Raw genomic sequence first — 22,927 nt, 5'->3', positions numbered from 1 at the left:
AGAAGTGCCATCACAACTGTGGTAGGATTCCTCTTGAGGAGAGGAGCCAAGGAGCTTGCTCCGGTCTCTCTGCCATACTGCTATGCATTGATCTCCAGAATTCTTCAAGTGGAAGTTATCTGACTCAACCCAGTGTATTAATGCAGAATCTTCCACATCTGAAGTCAGCTTGCCACTGCCATCCCAAAGAAGCAGAGCAAAAGGACTCCAGCCTCTTTTACCAGGCTCCATGCACATAACCGGTCCAGGTACGTTATGCTGAGAAAGAGAGTGACTGGCTCAAGGTCAAACAGTAAGCTTAATGACTTTGTGTGGATTCAAACCCTGGCCTCCCCAATATGATAGTCTACCTACTACACTATACTCTCAGCATCAAAGAACTCTATATTTTTATCTGGTTCCTTTGAATTGTTATCCACCAGCAATGCAGACTTCTGCAAAGGAATGCAAATTCTCCTTTCCACAAGGGTCTACCCCTACTTGTTGGTACGGGAAGTTTGAGAAGGTGTTATAGGGTTGCCAGCTTCCAGGTGGGACCTGGAGATCTCCCAGAATTACAGCTGATTTCCAAATGACAGGGCTCAGTTCCCCTGGAGAAAATGTCTGCTTTGGAGAGCGGTTTCTATGGCATTATCCCTCTTGGAGGTCCATCCCTCCCCTCAGCCCAAACATTCCCAGGCTCCACCCCCAGATCTCCAGGAATTTCCCAACCCAGAGTTGGCAATCCTAGAAAGGTATATTAATTTTTGTTAGGACAACAACGTAGCTCAGAGCTCAGACTTGGTACCACAGTTGCTCAAATTGTCCAGGGGATCTGAATGAAGAAGGTATCAGATCCATAAATGTGCTGTGGGAGGGGGGAAAAAAGTCAGTCTGCGCATTTGTCAAAAGCTGTGATGATGTCCCAGATAACACTTTCCCCCTTCAATCCAACAGAAAATGGTATGTGAGAAGCCACCTTCTTTTGTGAAGGGAAAGCAGGCAGAAGGAGGTCTGAAGTGCAAACTCTTGATTATAGTTGAAAAGCAGAGGCCTGCAGAGTCTCACAGGGGATCCGTTCACACCATGCGCTAGTCCCAGCGCAGATCGTTAAAAATGAGGAACTGCCAGCAACAGTGAGAGATACAACCTAAATACTGGGAAATTAATAAGGGTAGAAATTGTACCCATATTAGCTAGTGAAAACAACCCAAGGTGTAATTCTAAAGAGACGACATGGAGAAATGACCGAGGGCTGTATTATTTATAGGCAGAATACCTTGTGGTCCCAAGGAAAACATGGATTGCTACTGAATTCCAGCCAAAGTAAATCTGAAATGTATTTTTGTGTAGGCTCCTGGTGGAAGAAAGCACCAGGGAGCTGGGAAGGAAGCAAAAAATCTGGGTAAGACTTGCAGACTTTCTCAAGCAGCTTCCATGCATTCCTTGGGACCCACAGAAAACATGAAGGCAGAAGATGAGTCCAGCTGCACTGTGGGTGTTGATAGTTTTTCTCACCATCACACTAAATGTCCTATGGAGACACTGGAATTGGTGAGGAAACGGTGTTTCATCTCAAGTGAAATTTCAAGACACAGAGATTTCTGCACTGGAGAAACATCCAAGGACATTGCAGGGAAGCAAAAAGGCTTTTGATAAGACTGGCAAAAAATTTCTCATGGGGGCTGCACACAACCTTGATCTTAACAACGCAAACACAAGAAAAATACAGGAAGACAGAAACCATCCAAAGCAGTTAAGTCTGGGCCGCTGCTGTCTACCTGCACATCTTTTTCGCTGTAGTTTTTTCAAATCACTTGTGACCATTGCAATCAAGGTGGCTTGAGATCAAATGTGAGCAACTGGTTTGTCCCTGAGATCAAATACACACACAGAGGCACATAAATACTAAACAGTGGCTCCGATCACACCAGCGAGGAACTGCGGGCAGGAAGCGAGGCTGTTTGCCCCGGGGTGAACTGACGTGCGTTTGCGCGATCAGACTTCCACCCGCCTGCCCCGTAGTTCCGAATACAACTAGCCTTTCCCCGGTGGCTTTTTGCGACGCTCCTGCTGCCAATGACTCCGGGACGCTGGACAGATGTGTCCGTCTGATCGCATCCCTTTAATCCGTGGGGGAATCGTATGTCTGTCTCAGATTCTGGTATAAGAACATAAGAACATAAGAGACGCCAATGTTGGATCAGGCCAAAGGCCCATCCAGTCCAACACTCTGTGTCACACAGTGGCCAGAAATACCAGTGCCATCAGGAGGTCCAGCAGTGGGGCCAGGACATTAGAAGCCCTCCCACTGTTGACCCCCCCCCCCAAGCACCAAGAAGACAGAGCATCACTTGCCCCAGAGCCCCTAGCTATACCTTGTGGCTAATAGCCACTGATGGACCTCTGCTCCATATGCTTATCTAATTCCCTTTTGAAGCCGTCCATGCTTGTAGCACCCACCACTTCCTGTGGCAGTGAATTCCATGTGTTAATCACTCTTTGGGTGAAGAAGTACTTCCTTTTATCCGTTCTAACCCGACCGCTCTGCAGTTTCATGGAGTGCCCACGAGTTCTTGTATTGTGAGAAAGGGAGAAAAGTACCTCTTTCTTTACCTGCTCTTTCCCATGCATAATCTTATAAACCTCGATCATGTCACCCCTCAGTCGTCTTTTCTCCAAGCTAAAGAGCCCTAAGCGCTTTAACCTTTCCTCATAGGGAAAGTGTTCCAACCCTTTTATCATTCGAGTTGCCCTTTTCTGCACTTTTTCCAAAGCTATAATATCCTTTTTAAGGTGTGGTGCCCAGAACTGCACACAGTATTCCAAATGAGGTCTCACCATTGATTTATATAGGGGCATTATTATATTGGCTGATCTGTTTTCAATACCCTTCCTAATAATCCCCAGCATAGCATTGGCCTTCTTTATTGCAGTCACACACTGTCTCGACATTTTCAGTGAGTTATCCACTACAACTCCAAGATCTCTCTCTTGCTCAGTCTCTGCCAGTTCAGACCCCATCAATGTGTATTTATATTTAGGATTTTTGGCTCCAATGTGCATCACCTTGCACTTGGCCACATTGAACCCCATTTGCCATGTTGACGCCCACTCGCCCATCCTTGACAGATCCCCTTGGAGTGCCTCACAATCCTCACTGGTTTTCACCACCCCGAACAACTTTGTATCATCCGCAAATTTAGCCACTTCACTGCTTACTCCCATCTCCAAATCATTAATGAACAAGTTAAAAAGCAGTGGACCAAGTACTGATCCCTGCGGTACCCCACTGCTTACCACCCTCCACTGAGAAAATTGCCCACCTACACTCACTCTCTGTTTTCTATGAACTAGCCAGTTTTTGATCCATAAAAGGACTTGTCCTTCTATCCCATGATTTTTGAGCTTACTTAGGAGACTTTGATGAGGAACTTTATCAAAAGCTTTCTGGAAGTCAAGGTAAATAATATCTATTGGATCCCCCTTGTCCACATGTTTGTTCACCCCCTCAAAGAACACTAACAGGTTAGTGAGACAAGATCTTCCCTTACAGAAACCGTGCTGAGTATGTATGATCGCAGCCAGTATTTAGCAGACAGAGGGGCAGTTTATAGCTAGAATAACCATGAACACCTTTCTTAAAATATTCCCCCAAAATTCATAAGTGTAGGACATTGCCTGGCCCAAAATGAAACAAAATGGATGCCATTCGGGAACAAACCTGGGCAAGTAGTTTAGGAGTGTGAGTAGGAGCAGCAGACTGTCTACAGCCCCCTCCATGTCCCAGAGAGATACATAATTTGGGACAATGGATCTCTCAGGATCTGTTGTCTCACCCTTGGACTAATTCCATCAACATCCAACCTTACTTCCCCTGCACTCACCTACCTTAATTAAGCAGCAGTTAATCAACACTTAATTCTATTCACTTACCCCATTAGCCCTTCCTACCTGGTACTTGCAGGGTCATCAAACCTCTCCTACACTATTGTCCACTGCAGGAAAGCCCATTAAGTTACTGTTTTGGGGGCAAATGTGTCATCCCCACCCAAGGGCACATTTTGCCCTATAACTGGACTACCCTGCTGCCTCAGCAGTTTGTGTCTTGGATCCTCCACATACACCCCCACCTTGTTGGGCTCTCTTCTCTCTTGAAATGCTAGTGACTTTTGCTGCTTCCAGGGACCTCTTGAAGATCGATAATTAATTAATAGTCCATCCACTTCCTCCTTCTCCTAATTATCTTGTTTTGTTTATTATATGTTTTATATATTATACAGAACAGTGTTGAAATTGTACTCCTTCTATTAATATTATGTATTTTTTCTAAAGAATATCCACCATATATTCATAAGGTTTAAAATACCGTAATCTCCAATCAAGCTCTATATATCTATAAAAAACCCCGGTAATTATCGCCCTTCCCTAAAATTGCTTTCCCTGGAAGGCCAGATAATGAAACTGAAGCTCAAAGACTTTGGCCACCAAATGAGAAGGGAGCACTCACTGGAGAAGACCCTGATGCTGGGAAAGATTGAAGGTCAAAGAAGACGGGGACAGCAAAGGATGAGATGGTTAGACAGTGTCATAGATGCAACGAACATGAAATTGAGCAAACTTCAGAGGACGGCGGAAGACAGGAGGGCCTGGAGGGAGCTGGTCCATGGGGTCGCGAAGAGTCTGACTCGACTGTGCGACTGAACAACAACAAATTTTTAATTAAAAAAAACCTTTGCGGTTGAACATCTGCCTGATTTATTTGAGAGTTCTCTGAAGGGAAAAATCCCCGTAAACATTGGTGGAGAATCCCAGTTACCCCCTCTCACTCTGTCTCCTTAAACCTCATTCCCCCATCTAATTAGGAGACTACTTATTTAGGTAACAGGAAAGCTATGGCAAAACCGCACATGCAGTTAATATAAGCAGTTAGCAAAAAATTTCTGTTGTTTCAAATGACCTTCAAGACTAAAACAAAGTTGGAGAAGAAACCTAAGAGGTCTTGTTGCTATAATATATGCAATGTATAAACCTTTAATGACTTTGCATTCACCTGTTGGAATGATAATCTCTTCCCATATGAGCCCATGCACCCATTGCACTCTTCTTACCAGATCCTGCTTACTCTGACGCCCACTGGGAGCATCAGATCCTCCACCTTCTGGGCTCAGTTGCAACTCTATGAGGAAGAGTTTGCCAGAGGAGCTCAGGAAGGTGTAGGGTTGCCAGCCTCCAGGTGGCACCCGGAGACCTCCCAGAATTACAACTGATCTCCAAATGACAGAGATCGGTTCCCCTGGAGAAAACAGCGGCTTTGAAGGGTGGGCTCTCTGGCATTGTACCTGATGGGAGGTCCCTCTCCTCTCCAAGTCCTGCCTTCCCCAGGCTCCACCCCCAAATCTGTCAGAATTTTCCAGCTAGGGGTTGGCAAGCCTAGCAAGGTACTGCTTCTACCAGTTTTTACGAAGAGATTAAAGAGACTTTGATTTGAGGATCACACTGTGTTCATGCTAGTGGGAGCATCCGTGCTAAGTTTTCTTCTGGTAAGGGCTACTGGTGGATGTGCTCAAAGGCTTTTTAAAATGCGTATTTATTTATTTATTCCATTTGTATCCCGCCCTCCCCGCGAACAGGCTCAGGGCGGCTCACATTAATCGGTACAAGGTACCATAAAATCTATATTAAAACATTTTAAAACAATCAGATAAACATAAAGTTCTAGTAGTGATAATCCATGTAGTGAAATTGTTGTTGTCTTTGTAAGGTTATTAGGTGACGGGCAGGGCTATTTTGGGGCAGGAACGCACAGGAACGGAGTTCCAGCTGGCTTCCAAGTTGGCCACGCCTAGCAGGAACTCATTAGCATAATAGGCCACACCCAACAGCAGAAACTCATTAGGATTGGCTACATCAGGGGTGTGTGGCCTAACATGCAAAGGAGTTCCTGCTACAAAAAAGCCCTGGGTTTTGACAACAAACAAGGTAAGCAGAATAAGAAGCAAAAGGTGGGTGTGGCTGGATGAGCACACTTCTGGTAACATGGGGGTGTGGCCTAATATGCCAATGAACTGTGCTGTCATGGGTGTGGCCTAATATGCTAATGAGTTTCTGCTGTTGGGTGTGGCCTATTATGCTAATGGGTTTCTGCTGTTGGGTGTGGCCTATTATGCTAATGAGTTCCTGCTGGGCTTTATCTACAAAAAGAGCCCTGGATTAAACTGTAATACATAAAATCATGGATAAATATGTATTCCACAGCACAGGACCTTGAACCTAAGCCTTGGCCGTCAGGCCCTGTTTTCAGCCTAAGGTTTTAGGAAGAACGTATGCAGTTTCATGCCTTTATGAATCCTTCCCACACACACAAAAATTGACATATGAAAATATCAGCACGCCCCAATCTCCTTTGCAAGATGCTCGCAGAGCACGGATCAGGCGTCATTAATTTAAAATATAAACTCAGCCAGACCAGACGTTTTAACATTTATTTATTTTCAAAATTAGCTTTTAAATCTTCGGAGCTGCTGGGCTTCTTCCTTGCTGCCTTCATTTGGTATAAAGCTCTATAAACACATGTCAGATGAGCATCAGGAAAAGGTTGGGATGCACCATTAGTCTTGAGCTTTGGACAGGAGAGACAAGTTTATTTTACTAGCTGCAGTGTATTAATGCCTTGTTAAGGTTCCTTATATGTCTCCCGGTAATAGGAATAACCTCGGGAGCAATAGCAATTTATCCATACATCTCGCTTAACACCGCTTGTCACTGCTGGTAACAGTTGCTAACCCTCTTGGGCTCCTTTTTCATCTCAGCAGAGACGCCCTCATCCTCGAATACATTATTTTAACCTGTCAGAGTCTAAACGGGACAATTACTGAGGCCAACGTTAGGCTGAAAATGTTGATAAGTAAAGCTAAATCCTGCATTGTCACCCCTGTGCACTCAAACTATGCACAGCGGAGGTGGGGAGGGGGCACTTTGGCTTGGCAAACAAAGCCATTTGTCAAACTCACCCTTTCAAAGTTGACCGACTGTGGGATCTCTTGAATTGCACTGTCTGATGACAAGCCCCAGAAAGGACCAGGAGAAAAGGGGAAATCATTACTAGGAGAAATATATTACAGGCACCAAGGATTCAACATGTGTTGCTCCCTTTGAAATGGCATGGGATAATGAAGCCCAGTTTATTTATAATAGTTCATAACATCATAAAGGTTTCAAATTGTGTTCTTGTTATGTACTGACTTACATACTGTGAATCACCTAATCCAAACCCCATGTTAAGCTTGAGCCAGCCAAGGCTCCGTCGGTACGCAAAAGCTATTGGTCGCTTCAAATCAGGGACCAATCACAGTCTTGTTATTCCCTAAGCGGGAAGGAATCTGATTCGCCCTTATCCTTACAATCGGATTGGTTGTTGTGTATATAGTAGGCGTGGCTATATTAGCCCGGTATGTTTAAAAGGAGCTGGACTCCAATGTTTTACTGTTCTGGTTTCTGAATGCCTTTGAGTGCTTGTTCGTTACTTCAATTAAAGCTGAAATCACTTGCTGAATCACTGTCCGAGTCTTTGTTAGCACGATCTAACAGTTCTGCTCTAGCATTACACCAAGAATTGAGGTACACTGATAAAAGGTGAAGGTTGTACAGATAGAATCTGTGCTAGTTCAGTGGCTTTCGTGTCTATGAGACAAAACAAATGGATTGGAATCGGGGACATGGTTGAAAGTCACTAGGGTCGCCCAGGGCATATCAAGATCCACATCGGGTCCCCGAATTCTCACCACCACCGCCACCCAAAAAAGTGAATGCCTGGAACTGATTACTTTGGGTAAAATCCACACTGCATTTGTATGCTTCCAGTGAGTGCAAGCACACATATGTCAACAGACCAGCAGGGCTACTCATGTCTAGGGGTAGAAATGCAGATAGATTCAGGTGGGTAGCCTTGTTAGTCTGAAGCTGCAGAACAAAGTTTGAGTCCAGTGTCACTTCAGTTAATTACTCTCAGCATTCCACGATTAAGAAACGTACATCTGCCCATCAGTCTCTAATTTTGATATATTTATTTTTTCTTCGCTATGTTTTCCCCTGGAATTAAACTCCCCAAATGGTAACCATATCAACTAACCTTGTTATTCCTGTTGAGTCTTTGAATCTGTTAAATATCTCCATTATGTTGTATGCTAATTTGCTGCTCACCCTCTACCTATATGTAAAGACTGGTAACTTCCATTTCAATGTATCTGAAGAACTTAGTGTGCACACGAAAGCTTATACCTAGAATAAAGCTTTGTTGGTCTTAAAGGTGCCACTGGACTCAAAAGAAATGCAGCATGAACTGGCTCTGTATACTTCCTATTATTCAGTTCATTGCTAGAATTAGAGTTATGCTGTGGCTGTTGCAGAAAGCTCAAATCATGATTCAGTCATTTCTACTTAGACACTAATACTTTCAGTCATGCTTCCTATTAAAGGCCCATTCCTAAGTATGTGTGTGTTGTTGTTTTTTTACAGAAGTCTTAATGAATAATAACTATGCATTTTCCTGAATTGTTAAACATTTACTAAGTACATGAGGGCAGGATGGAGTCTTCCAGTAATGTCATGATGTGTAGTCTTTGCACGGACCTGACAATGTGCTACTCAGCAGAGTTATACTCCTCTTAGGGCTGCCAATTCCCCCCGGGGGGTGGATTTCCCCCCGCTTTGGAGGCCCGATTTCCGCCGCTGCAGAATCGGGCCCCGGGGGAAACCCCACCCCGGTGTGCACGTCAGCCAGATGTGACATGCTGATGCCGGGCATGCTGGGGGCGGGGCCACAGCCATCTGAGGGGAAAACTCTATGTTTTCCCCTCAAATGGCTGTGGGCCCGCCCCCAGCGTGCCCGGCGTCAGCACGTCACATCCGGCTGATGTGCATGCAGTGCACGGTCAAGACGCCGTCCGGGAGCCCCCCGCCACAGAACAAAAGGTATTTGGCAACCCTAACTCCTCTAAATGTGTTGACTCCAGTGGACTGAAGGGTATAACTCTGCCTAAGATTGCACTGTAAATGTTACATGAATGCTGAGTCAGCAAAATGAGCCAAGCTGCTTTCCATGTGATTGCCCACAAGTCTCAGTGACACTGGACAACACACAGTTGTTTTGGTAAGATCCCAAAGCTTCTGTCAGCTGCTCTTTTGCACAATGGTTAAATGTGCAGAGGCTATAGTAGCGGGGGCGACAGCCAGGGAGGGCTGTTGCTTTCTCATCCTGCATGTAATCTTCATGCAAGAATCTTGCTGGCCACTGTGGGAAAGAGGACGTTGGTCTAGATGGACCTTGGGTCTGGTGCAGCAAGTTTTTCTTATATTCTTAGTTAACAAATGGAGGCCAGGACTGGTTTTGCATATAGGGTACGACTAACTGCTGCAAAGTATGGCAGCGTGTCTAGCATATATATTGTTGATGTCCCTGGAAAGTTAGGTTTATTGAAAAGTGAAGGGTATAAGATGTGTTTTGCTACTGTTCATGATAGCTTTTGATGGATTTGTCAAAGTTCAAGGATATATCACATTGAAGGGGTGACCATCTTTAAATTACCTTTTAAGAAATGTTCTCCTAAATAAACTTCTCTAGGTCTTTGATGTTTTTAAGGCATAGTTTGAAGAGAGAAAATAAGACAACTCTGGTTTCTTTTGCAGTTAGTTGGCTCTCAGTTCCCCCTTACATTTGGTTTAGCAGACCTAATGCGCCATCACTTTTCCTGATTTCTGACTCACCTTGACACTGACCTTGGAAGAGAAGGCTTTGTGAGCATACATCACAAAAGTACATTACAAAATGCACATCAAGCAACATGTACGGATTATGAGACCAGTGCATGGTGGGGACTGTAAATGTACATCGAGCAACATGTATGGATTAAGAGACCAGTGCATGATGGATGCTATAAATCACTGGTTCCCAAAGTGGTCCATACCGCCCCTTGGGGGGTGCTGGAATGATCCAGGGGGGCGGTAGGAGCCTTGGGTGCAATTGAGGGGCGTTGAATAAAATGTGTCCCTTTTTGCTGCTGAATGTGTCCCTAAATTGCACTTTAGTTTTATCGCCATCTAATGAATGTTTTATATTGACTGGTTGTGTTTTAACTGATGTCTTATATTTTTATTGTGAATGTATACTGCTTGTCAGTTTTTGGAAGCCGTTCTGAGCCTGCCTGGCGGGGAGGGCGGGGTAAAAGTGAAATAAATAAATAAATAAGGGGGTGGTGGAAGCATAAAGAAAGAAAAGTCCAGAACCTATCTAAAGCAGCCTTTTCCTGCCTTCTCCTGGTCTTCCCTGGGATGGGGGGGGGGAGGGGGAGAGGGGTCCCCACAGCCAATCACAGCCATGCATTTGCAAATTGCAAATATATGTGCACCCTTGTAAGGCTGTGGTGGCTGCTGCTGGTCTCTGGCTTCAGGCCTTCAGCTGCTGCTGCTCTCTCCCTGCCTTGGCCTGCCTGCCTGCGTGGGTCGTGGTGGACTCTACCTGGACTGAAGAAGACATCTAAAAGGTAAGATTTGGGGGAAATTCATATTATTTTTAAAGGGGGATATTAGTAAAAGGACCTTTTAAATTAGGGCCCCTTTACTTTAGGTTATGCGGCCTGCATGGGGTGGCTTTGAGTTACAGTTCTGTTGGGTGTGGGGTGGGGGTTGACTAAGCCTTACTCTTTTACTGTTAGCAATTTTGAGGGAAAGTTTTAAAAGTTTGGCTTGCATTTAAAAGTATTTCTGTTGGATTGTTTTCTAAAAGTAATTGTGGCCATTGCTTGTTGGTGTGGTGGTGGGGGGTTGCTCAATGTTTTTAATTTTGTGATTCAACTTTTGTTATTGGTTGTTTAAATATTGTAATTTTCGGGTTAGTTTTTAAATATATTTCTTGGGACTGTACTGCTGTGTGCCTCAAAGAATGCCAAATTCTTCGTAGTCTGCAGAAGTTATGCAAATAGAGCACATATTGTAAATTCTGACTCCCTTGCACTTGGGCTTCTGAGATTCCCTGAGACTTGGTTGCATGCTTTGAAGCAGGACTTTGCAGCTGGGAAGCCAGAAGTTAAAGTGGAAGTTCTTGAGAAGCTTCTCTTTCTATTTGGGACAGCTATCTGGTCAGTGTGGTACAGTGTTTAAGTGTCAGACAAGTGTCTGGGAGATCTGGGTTTAAATTCCTGCTCTGTCACTGATAAGTAATGATTTCAAGATTGAAGAAATTGGGGTATTGGATTGCTTTCTGGATTGCACTGTGTAAACTGCCTTGCACCTAGTGTGGGGTTGCAAGAGAGTACTGCTTTCCAGATATTTCAAAGCTGGCTTCCCCCCAACAATTCGTGTGTGTGTGTGGGGCTGTTATTCCCCAGTGGTGGAAAGAACTATAATTCATGCCCGCTGCCGGTAATATTAATTAATTGTTTTATAAATAAACACAGAAATTTTACTTTTTTACAGACAATATCATGGCTGAACCTAAGAAAAAATGTAGATATTTCCTTCAACATATTTAGTGGAACATGGGTTCAGTGCGGTCACAAATCTGTTAACTAAAAAAAGAAACCAACTGCAAATAGCTAATCGCGGTGATTTAAGATTGCTGCTGACAAAAAGAGAGCCAAGCACTAATAAATTGATAGCAGTGCACCAGGTTCATCCTTCTCATTAGGATTATTTTAATGTCATTTGTGATTTTTATTTTAATATTTGTTATCTTAATTTTCTGTGTGTATGCAAATGTTTCTATGGTTGATTTTATAAAATACTTTTATGATTTCGATCTTCAAAGTGTTTTATTTACAACATCTTTCTTTACTATGTGCAAATTTGTCACTGCATCTTTTTGTCCACTTCTTGAAGATTTTCAGGGGGGTGCTGAATAATTTTTTCCCCAAAAAGGGGGCAGTAGGCCAAATAAGTTTGGGAACCACTGCATGGAGCAAAGGATGAAACTACAGAGAAGAGAGGAAGGGAAGAACCAACTATAGGATAACCTAGCACACCATGAATTCAAAAGAACCACCATCTGGGAGATTATATTGTGTAACGGATTTTTTTTAATGGTAAAACAAGAGTTAACTCTAGACTGACCCTTGTGGGTATAAATAAATCAACCACATCAACCACATCTAGCTATGAAAAGGAAGCAGGAGTGACATTAGAAAAGAATGAAGGGAGATAACATATGCAAAGATGCTCTGGCCTCCTGGTAGGGTACCAGACTGCGGGTGATAAGAAGAACCTCAAATAGCCGTCATTGATTACCTTTCCCAAAAGCCTTAAAATATTCAGTAGAAATTCACTGGAAACCGAATTTTCATATATCTCTGGGAAAGTTCTTCCAGCACAGTAACAAGTTCAGAGATAGGGATGAGATACCTAACACTGAAGGAAGAATAAAGGTAATGCTTTCAAATGTTGTGGATCAAAGTACAAATTGTTATCCTCATTGTTCAGTGGAACAATTACGAAAATCCATTTGCCAGTAAATGTGCCTTGTCTTGTAAATCAGCGGGTCATTAACCTTAACAATGTCAGCATGTTGTCACTATCCAATTCAATTAAATGGCTGACCAAGGTAAGTCTTAAGAACACATTCCAGACAGAGGGAGATGGATTCTACAATTATACCATCATATTTTTACAAGGCATTCAGTAATATTTCAATTCCATACACAGAAATCAGAGGACAAAGGAATCTATGCTAAATCCATCATGGAGAGCCGTAGACACATGCCAAGCAGAGGGAGATAAGCTGAAATTGGTAAGATGTGGGGAAAATGAAATAGAATACATCCACTAGCCTACATTGATGATATATATGCTTAATTCTACATTCTCTGAGGGGGGGGGGGAAGAAAACAAAACAAATAAATTGTTATGCCAGTCTGGAGCAATGCTTTTAAGAGCCATAACCTTGAAAGAATGGAGCACTGGAGGGAGAAAATTAGAGTGGCCATTCCCTTGCTTGGGCAGGGGATCCCCCTGCTCAGCTGGCTGGTAGGGAGGAAATGGTGGGGAAAGGGGGAGTGTTGGCAGCATCCCAGCATGCTGATGTCACTTCCTGTACACCAGGAAGGGATACCAGTTGATTGCTGGTTGATGCCAGGGATGCTCTGGCATTTGGGCAAAACTCTAAACCTGGCAACCCTATTTTGGCACAACAGTCCCATCCATTCAGGCTGCACTGTAATTTCAACTAGAGGAACTGCTCTGAATCTTGGACCATGTGAATCTGATTCAGGAGCGGTATCCCCGTGGGCCTACACTGTAATTCTCCAATTCATCACCATAAAAATTTGCCCTTGGAAGCAATTTACATTGGTGGAAAAACATTGTCTACTCCAACACTAGGTAGACAAAGAGAACAACTTCTTTACTGATAGGAAGTTCACAAGTGAAGATCTAGGTTATTGCTGGCAAACTACTAATTCCAGGGATCTCTGCGTCAAGAGAAGGCTTTATGGTCTACTACAGAAGGTCCAAGGAGCTGGTTCCAGGAAAATGGCGTGGTGTCCAGGGTGATTCTCAGGCTGCTTCCGAGTTCCCCTGCCCTTCTTGATTCTTTTGGAGACCCCCCCCCCCGAACTTTGTGGCATGTTGGGCTCCTCCTGGATCTCTCAGAGGGATGAAAGGTGCAGGAGACTTGTCGGCCCCCCCCCCCCAATGGCAGTTAGCGGGGGAGAGATCGTTCCATCCCGATCCAGGAGCAAGAGGAGGAGCAGGCATGGTTCCATGCCCTGCACTAGCTGCAACCTCCCTTTTTAGACTTTGTTTTTCAAGTTTGATTTGCAACAAAGGTAAAGGTGTTTGTCCATTTGTGTCCTCATTATCTGTTGAAGACCTTCATGGAATGACCCTTTAAGAATATCTCCAACTCTGGAAACAATTTGTGGCTGCGGAAAGGAGTGGAGCAAAAGAAACGAAAATGGCGATGGTAGAGGAAAACAAAGAAACCCTGGCAGAGGAAATGATAGCGATAGACTTACAAAATACCGATTAATGAGGTGCGACTAGCAGTGGAGGAAGCCTGTAAAAACATCATCAAGAAACTTCAAAACCCCGACGTGGAGCTCAAGAATGAGGAGGAGCATGCGCTATATCAGTTAACCCCTGAGATTCCCGAGAAAGAACAGGATGATAGCAAGAAAGAAAAGATACAGGATTCATCTCTCATTTTTACAAAGAAAAGAAGAGACGGTTCTAGGCAAGATAAAGAATTAAAGAACTCTGTAAAACGTGCTGAGAGAACGTGCATGTCTAAACGTAGTTAGCAAAGTTCTGTATACTCAGTAAATTAAATGGAATATTTAGGGAGTACTTAGTTGTCTTAATGTAAGAAGTTAAAAGTAAAAATATACAGACAACGAAAGAGGGAATGTGGCAGTGTATTTATAATTTTGTTCCTGTATTTATTTATTTATTTATTTATTTATTTTATTTAAGTATTTTTACCCCGCCCTCCCCGCAAGCGGGCTCAGGGAGGCTTACAAGGGGCATAGCCCGGACATAAAATCACATAAAATCCAATAAAATCCAATAACATTACAATCAACAATAAACAATAAAGTGCTTCCTTTTATCAGGTGGTCTTAAGTTATTAAAAATGATGGCAACTATGCTGAGTTAATAGATGAAAGATCAGAAGGCTGTCTGTGTTGATCTTGAATTAAAGAGAAGAAAGTCTGGTACATGAATTAGGAAAAATATAGGTTGAATTATGGTTAGAGTGATAGATATGATATGAGAACACATCATTAGGTTACTTTTGTTCGCTGAAACTCTTTGTTGTAAGAAGCAATTGTATTTTTTGTTTGCTGTGAAAACCAATAAAAAGTTTTTTTAAAAAAGAAGGTCCAAGGAGCCACTGTTCCCTTCACCCTATCCTCCCACATTGCTGTTGTTGGAAGGTAAGTTTTGGAGAAAAGGAAATGACAATTGAGGATTAACTGAATTAATTAGTTAGCCAAACTAAGACCCAAAGGTACTGTGACTTGGATTATAAAATGCTCATTCCTTCTGAAAGGGGGTGTTGTTTGGATTGCTTTTGCACCCATTCATACTGACATTTATTAAGGGACTTCATTATACTGGGCTGGATTTGGGAAAACATGCCTTCCTTTCTCTGTCTTCTTAATGGTTTCAGTGAGGAATGGGCACCATTTTTTAGCTCTCTTTTTGGATTGTTGTGTTCATGACTCAGTGTAGTAAGATGTAGATAAATGTTCATGGAAAAATTCCAGTAGGTATATCAAATCAGAACACGCAGGATTACAATAAATACATATATTAAAACACTTCCACTCTGCCTGTTGAACTCATTAAAACATTTCAGGATAACTGTGCATTGTACAGAACCATTCTTCACCATTCATATCACCCTCTTCAAGAGTTATTAATAAGAGAAACATTCAAAGATCTTGAGAAAGGCTGTGTTCTTTCCAAAAGTCCCCCAGGTAGAACAACATACAAGTATAATAACATGTATGCAATCACTGAGTGAAATTTCCTTTTCTCAGAGAGCTGAAATTTGACATATCGAAAAGTTCTCAGCCTGGTTATTCAGGAGCAGGCTGGGGGAGTTAAAATGGCCCTGGAACGAGCCAAGCTAACCAACCCCTGGCAACAAAGAAGCCAGCACTCCATATAAGCTCTTCGACTTCTTCCTCCTACTAACTGGTGGCAGTGCAAAAGGATGCAACTGATGAAGTGAAACTATCATTGCCACTGAAGTCCCTGAAGTGCTGGCAGAATCGCTGGGACTTGGTTGTGCTTGCTACTAGACACCAGTGCCATATGCCCGTTGGGGGCAGAGATTTCCAGTCCCCCCCAAAAATTGGCATTGTCTGCCAGTGCTCTGGAGGCCTGTGGGGGGCAGCAAAAATTGGTGACGATGTGACTTCTTCCAGGGAAAACACAGAAATTGCATCAGTCCTCTTTAGGAATTGGCAGAATAAAACCATAGAGTTAGCAGGGATTCTTAGAGAGATGCGATGTCACTCCCAGGGGGAAACTATAGTTGTTCCATAGAGTTTACAGTGATTCCTAAAGGGGGCTGACATTCTTTCTGGGTTTTTCCCAGAAATGATATCATGATTGTTCCAACAGTGGCCCCATGTCCTTGCCCCCTCCCTGAACTCCTGTCCTATCAGTGGCCCACTGGGAAATTTTCCTAAATGTTAAATGACCAGTCCATGCTTGGCCCTATTAGACAAACTATCTGAGTGAAATTCACATCTCATTTTGCAGCTAATGTTCTTCATTTCTGGGCCAAACTGAATGTTATAGCATCCATGAGTCATACCTGATTAGGCCTCCAGCCTCTTTCTAAGCAGACACCGTGTTAAGGTGTTGATTATTCAGGAAATTCTGGGAAACAGAGACAGCCATACTAGACCATTACAAAATGTTTGTTATCATCATTCTCATGTGTCTTACCTCTGAGCCTCTCCGGAACTATTACAGAGTGCTCCTTAAAAACATTGTCTTCATCCATTGTATTCTGCAGGGAAAGGACTTCAATAACCCACGAAAGCTAGCTGAGGGAGCAATAACTCACCCACCAGACAAGCCAGGCAACTTTCTTGGATAGATTTCCTTCGCTGGAGTTGAACTCTTGCCGAAGCACTTTATTGCTCATTGAAGAAAAATGAGAATTTCTCTCTGGATCGTTAGGGCTTCTAGAACTTTTCCTACAGAATTCTCCAGAGGAAAGCCACCATTTTATCACAAAACTCTTCTCCACAAAACCAACTTCCTATTCAGGTTTACCTTTACAAAGTTCCATTATGGGCATAACCACAGCTAAACTGGAAGGTATGTATGGGGTGATGAGTAACTTAACACAAATACTTAGTTTGACCCACACAGTTGCCCCTGGGGCTTGTTTTGCACTAATATTCCAAAGGGAAAATGGATGACTTTTCCTTCCTGAACATTCCATTTTTATTAGTCACAGAGTCCAATTCAAAATTCTAGTTATTACCTGCAGAGCCCTTCATGGCCTCAGACATATCTGCAGGACCAGTGATGACATATCCTGATAGCACTCTGCTGCAGCAGCTTCTCTCATCTGAGCAAAGCCTTTTGAAGATCTGATACCAGTGTGGTAGAGTGTTCGAGTGTCATACCCAGTTTCAAATCCCCAATCTGTCTCAGAAGCTTGCTGGGTGCCCTTGAGCCAATCACACACTCTCAGCCTAACCTACCTTACAGAGCTGTTGTGAGGATGAAAAGAGAGAAGAATGATGTGAGCTGCCATGGTTCCCCATAGAGGGGAAAGGTAGGTTATAAATGAAGTAAATAAATAAACCCAGTGCTACCCTGCAAAGTGGTGAGACCAGCCGTTTTCTGCACCTGAGCATTCTTTCTTGTGACTGATGAGGTCAAGAAGGTTGACCTCATTTATCATTCCACAGAATGTGTAAACCAAAATCAATGGGGGGGGGGGCTTTCATAAATGGAAGAGGGTCATAGGTAATATCTGTGAAATTTTAGTCAGCTTTCATTCCTTTGTTCACTGTGGCTGTGATCATACGCACAATTAGACCCGACATAGGTGCGGATGCCGGGTGGATTTAAAGGGCATGATCAGTCAACAACATCTGGGAAGCACCCTGCAGCCATCAGCAACCCATTCTGCTCCACCGCAAAAGCAGAGTTAAAAAAACACCTGGCAAAATCCGGTAGTAAACGGGTTGCGATGGGCCACGGACGGACTTTCCCGTGTCTGATCACTCCAGCACATTCTCATGGCATTGGGATGGTCTGATCAGGCCATCCTGACTCCATACCGTGGTTTTTTCCACCCTTCACAGTATGCACATCATCACAAACTCCATAGGGAGCTCTCAGTGCGGAGATGCGATTCATCGATCCCCCATTTAAGCATATTGGGGGGGGGAAGGCACAAAAATATGACTCACCCACAGTTGCGTCTGATTACACACTGACGGATTGCACCAGGGGTCGTTTCATAGAAAAAGAGCTAGGGGAACTCATTAGCATAACTGATTAGCATATCCCACACCTCCTGACATCAGGGGCCCGGCGGTGGACCTGCAAGGCCAGCGGGAGTGTGAGGAAGCCCCGCCAAGGCCCTCCCTGGCCCCAGGCAGGCAGGGGTGGGGAGAGGCGGGGAGGAAGCAACTTACCCTCCCTCTTCTCCTGCCTCCTCCTGGCTGAATGAGGGGTGGAAGCGGGGTGGCTGGAAGCAGGGGGCGGGGCTTCGTCATGTGCCCCGCCTCCCTGCACCTCACCCAGGGGAAATGCGTTCCCCCCCAAAATGACCTCTGGATTGCACCCAGAGCTTCAAAGGGAGGTGTGATCATGCAACTGCAGGTCAAATTCCTTTGGAGGAAATAGACTTGCTTCCCCCTCCCCCCATTTTTTCTTGTCCGTGTGCCTGCAGCCGGTATGTATTAATTGTTGCACTGTTTCTCCAGGTTTGTGATCCAGTTTTCTAGCACTGTTCGTGCCATTTTGTATGCATTGTACTGTTTTCAGTGTGTTGTGCTCTAATTTTGTAATCCAGTTTTATTGCATTTTTGGTTGTATGCATGATACTGTTTTTACTGCATTGGTTTTAACTGTGTAATCTACCCCAAGTCTCAGCGAGAAAGGCAGGCTATAAATGAAGTTAAATAAATTAATAAAGTTATAGCCCTCTGCTAACCATTCACCATCATAGTGCAAGACTGATCCTCTCATTCATTTTTCTCACATAATTAGGGTTGTCAGCCTCTGGGTGGTAGCTGGAGATCTCCCAGGATTACAGCTAATCTCCAGGGGACAGAAATCCATTCACCTGAAGAAAATGGCTGCTTTGGAATGTGGACTGCATGACATCATACCCATTGAAGTCCCTCCCCTCCCCAAACCCTGCCCTCCCCAGGCTCCAGCCCCAAAATCTCCAGGTATTTCCCAAACCAGGTCTGGCAACCCTAATTTATTATATGACTCGATCTCTCCATTGTAATAAGTGACAGTGACCAGCCAAATTATCAAGAGGGGGGCAAATGGATCTGCTGTGGTATTCTCTAATATTGGACAAGAGGGTGCATAAACAAGTAAGGGGCAGGGACTGCCACTTTTATTTTGATTTACAGTTGTGCAAAGGGATCCACTGATATACTGCCTCAAACTATGGAGGATCTAGGGTCATTGTGTACTCTTAATATGGCTTCTTCCTTTTTTTGCATTTGCTAAAAATACAATTCCTAGAAGAAGTGACATCAAAATATGGAATTCAAGGTTCAGAAATCAACTTTCCACAAGTTCCAGCCACCTCCAAAGTTTGTGTCTTGTTCACAGTAGGTTTGCCTCAGCATCAACATTCCTTCCAGAGGGCAGCTTTTGCCACCACAGGTTCCCTTTCCCAATATGTATTTTTGTGAAAAGTGGGTTCAACCTTAGGGTGGTCTTCAGCAGCTTCCAGGGACTCATCAAAAAGGCTTGGATGCTCCTGGGAAACATTCATTGATGCTGGGATACCTAGGAAATGCAATTTCCAGTGCCTCTCTTCTCAATGGATTAAACCAGACAGCGCAGGGATTTCCATTCCCCTATCATCTGCACATGTATCTAGGCCTTAAAGAACTGGACTTTGTTATGAGGCCTTAAAGATGACAAGTCTGCCACCACTCATTTGCAAGGCTAAATTGTGAGGAAGGAGGGAACTGCAGAGGAAGGCTGGTGAAGATCTCTCCTGAGGCACCCCAAATGATAAACTTCCAGAAAAAGCTCAAGTAAAAAAAAAAAAATGAAGCACTTCTGAGAGTTCTCAATGAAAGTTAAGAATAACCAAGCTCAACTAACTATGAGGCAAACTGGTGGAAGACAGTTCATGCATCATTTATCATTCCATGTGTTTGCATAGTTTCCGCTTTCCATGTAACTCTTTTTTAGAATCACCAAAAGGTCCATTAAAGGACCCGGGAAATCCCAGTTGTGCAGGGTGAAGAGGCAAAGTAGCTTGTTAGATTTTCGATCTCTGAGCCCTTTCAGAGTGTTAGCTGTTTCTTGGGAAATACCCGGCAATTTTTTGGGGGGAGGGAGCAGGGGGAGGGTGGGGTTTGGGAGGGGAGGGACCTCATCAGGATATAATGCCATAGAGTCCACCCTCCAAAGCAGCCATTTTCTCTTGGTCATCTGGAGATCAATTGTAATAGCAGGAGATCTCCAGGTGCCACCTGGAGGTTGGCAGCCCTAAATTCAACCTATCTCAGTATGCAAGAGACTCATTGCATATCTTTAAAAAAAAAAAAATGACTGAGATCACACACTAAAATCCTTTGTTGCTGGTCTTAAAAACAACTCTTTGCAAAATCTGACAAAGCAGAGAAGAGCAATGGGGTGGAAAGAATCATTCCCGTGACCCTAATGAGACCGATGAGTAAAGATACACAAAAAGCTGCCCCGGCAGGTGCGCATTGGTAATTTGTCAGCAAAATCTGAAAAAATGCTGCAGCAGTCTTTTCAAGTGACACAAGTCACAGACTTCCCAGAGCCAGTAATAAGGCATCCATCCAATGGAGTAGCGTTTCCAGTCACAAGCAGAGCATAGGTAAGGGATGCCATTTTAAAGAATCCCTCATACAAAACCGACAAAATTTTCCTGCAAGTTAAAAATGAGCATGTTGGAAAGAAATGAGCTGGGTGGTGGAGAGTCGTCTGGCGAATCAATGCCAGAAATATCAGACTGAGCATTCCAGAGAGCCCATTGGAAGGCATATCAGGTGTTGATGATAGTAATGAAAAAGGGTTATTTCTTTACTGCTATCACTGCATTGGCTATTTCACATCCAGCTCAGTTATTTGCAATAATTCAGCAGCTGATGACTCCAAATGGTAATTTTCAGAAGGATAGTGATTTGGTTTCTAGCAGTGATATTTTTGCATACTTTTATGTTGATGAAATCTCAGATCTCCTGTGACTGGAACACCAGTTTGACGGTAGATCATTGGGTAGGAACATATATCACTGTCTTGTCTTTTTTATACAGATGACTTCAGTTTGCTTTTTCTCAAACAATGTTCACATGGTCCTGTCCACAACATGCCAATCACATCTACACCCTCCCTGGTCAGTGAAATCATTAAGTGAGATGGTGAATGCAGCCTAGTTCAGGACATACCTCCAGGAAAATATGTCTTACATGGGAAAACTGAGACATACAGCACAACTGAAAAATATAGCATGGTTAATGAAGCAAACAATTTGAGGAGCTTTTTAGGGTTTCTAGACGTGGCCTGGCAATCAGTGGGGAATTGTATGGGGCAGCCTGGGGGGGTGCCCTCAGCAACACTGTGACGCCACCTCTGGTTTTCCCAGAAGTGATGTCCAGTGATGCCAAGTGATGTCACTGACAACAATTTGTTGTATTTTCTTCTTTCTTCCACCTGCCACTGGGATGCCAGCTGGCAAGACCCACTGGAGCTGGAGATCTGATACCATTAAGTGGCCACATGGCAACCCTAAGCTTTTTAAACATTTGTTCTCTTATTGTGAAAAGGGATCGCTGTTTTTGACATTCCTGCAATTAGGCTATTTGCCATGTTCCTAGAATGTGTTAAACAGCTATATTAATGAGAACTTTTAAAAAAATCAAATTGAGGCGTTTGCCACAAAATACAGCTGGAACCAAAAAAAAGAACACCACAGGCAAAAACAACTTACAAGCAAATAAGCAAGTATATAATGATCAAATAAGCATAACAGCAAGTGTAATGTAAATCAAATAAGCAAAGTAACAAGTATGATATAATGAAATGTAAATCAAATAAGCATAACAACAAGTATGATATAAATCAATAGGCCAAAGTGCAAAGATAATAGAAACAGTCAGAGCCTTCTCTAGCATAGAGGCAATATCAAAGTCCAAATTGGAATGCCAATCATCAAATTTTCTGAGCCATCAAAAGCTTCTGAGCCATCAAAAGCCGACGCGTAAGTTTAGTGCACTTGCTGCTTCTGGATTTTTGAGCAGTATGCAAGGCACTATGACCTTTTAAGAAACTTTGCCTGTGCCGATGCAGTCTGAAATTAGGTATAAATTAAGGTGCAGCACATGGCAGGTTAAGGACCCTTAATCCTCCTTGACTGATCATTCTGGCTTAGCCCATGCCAGCTTTTGAGGCTGGTGTTAGTTTTCTTTGCAGCTCCTAATTTTTCAAATATTTATATTCTGTATGCATTCTCACTTGTTGTATAATTATATTTTGCATGCATTCTTATTTGTATATGCTTTGAATTTGTATTCAGTCCCATTACAGCCATACTTGAATAAGAACAATTCGAAACGCGGCTTCAGGCATCCGGATTACGCGTCGGCTTTTGATGGCTCAGAAAATTTGATGATTGGCATTCCAATTTGGACTTTGATATTGCCTCTATGCTAGAGAAGGCTCTGACTGTTTCTATTATCTTTGCACTTTGGCCTATTGATTTATATCATACTTGTTGTTATGCTTATTTGATTTACATTTCATTATATCATACTTGTTACTTTGCTTATTTGATTTACATTACACTTGCTGTTATGCTTATTTGATCATTATATACTTGCTTATTTGCTTGTAAGTTGTTTTTGCCTGTGGTGTTCTTTTTTTTGGTTCTTACATTGTACACTGGCTCCCCCCCCCCTTTTTTGGCTGCTTGTACAAAATACAGCTATGCATGCATGAGAGATCGGCAAATGTTGTTTCTTTCATAACTGTACTGTAATTAAACACGTGTCAAAAGTTCATTTGCAAATGCCAGTAATTTGACAATCGTGGAGAATACTTACTCCACCAGTTAAATTATTATTTTTAATCAAGACATTTTAAAGGTTTTTTTCTCCAATGTACTTTTTAAAAAGTCCTCCACCCAACTTCTAAAATCTTAACAAAACTAGCTTGCTTTAATACATATCCTCTCTTACCAATTCTGGAT

The sequence above is a fragment of the Gekko japonicus genome, unplaced genomic scaffold, assembly GCF_001447785.1.
Source record: "Gekko japonicus isolate JY-2015 unplaced genomic scaffold, Gekko_japonicus_V1.1 scaffold129, whole genome shotgun sequence".
NCBI lineage: Eukaryota > Metazoa > Chordata > Lepidosauria > Squamata > Gekkonidae > Gekko > Gekko japonicus.
Note: the sequence above shows the minus strand (reverse complement) of the source record.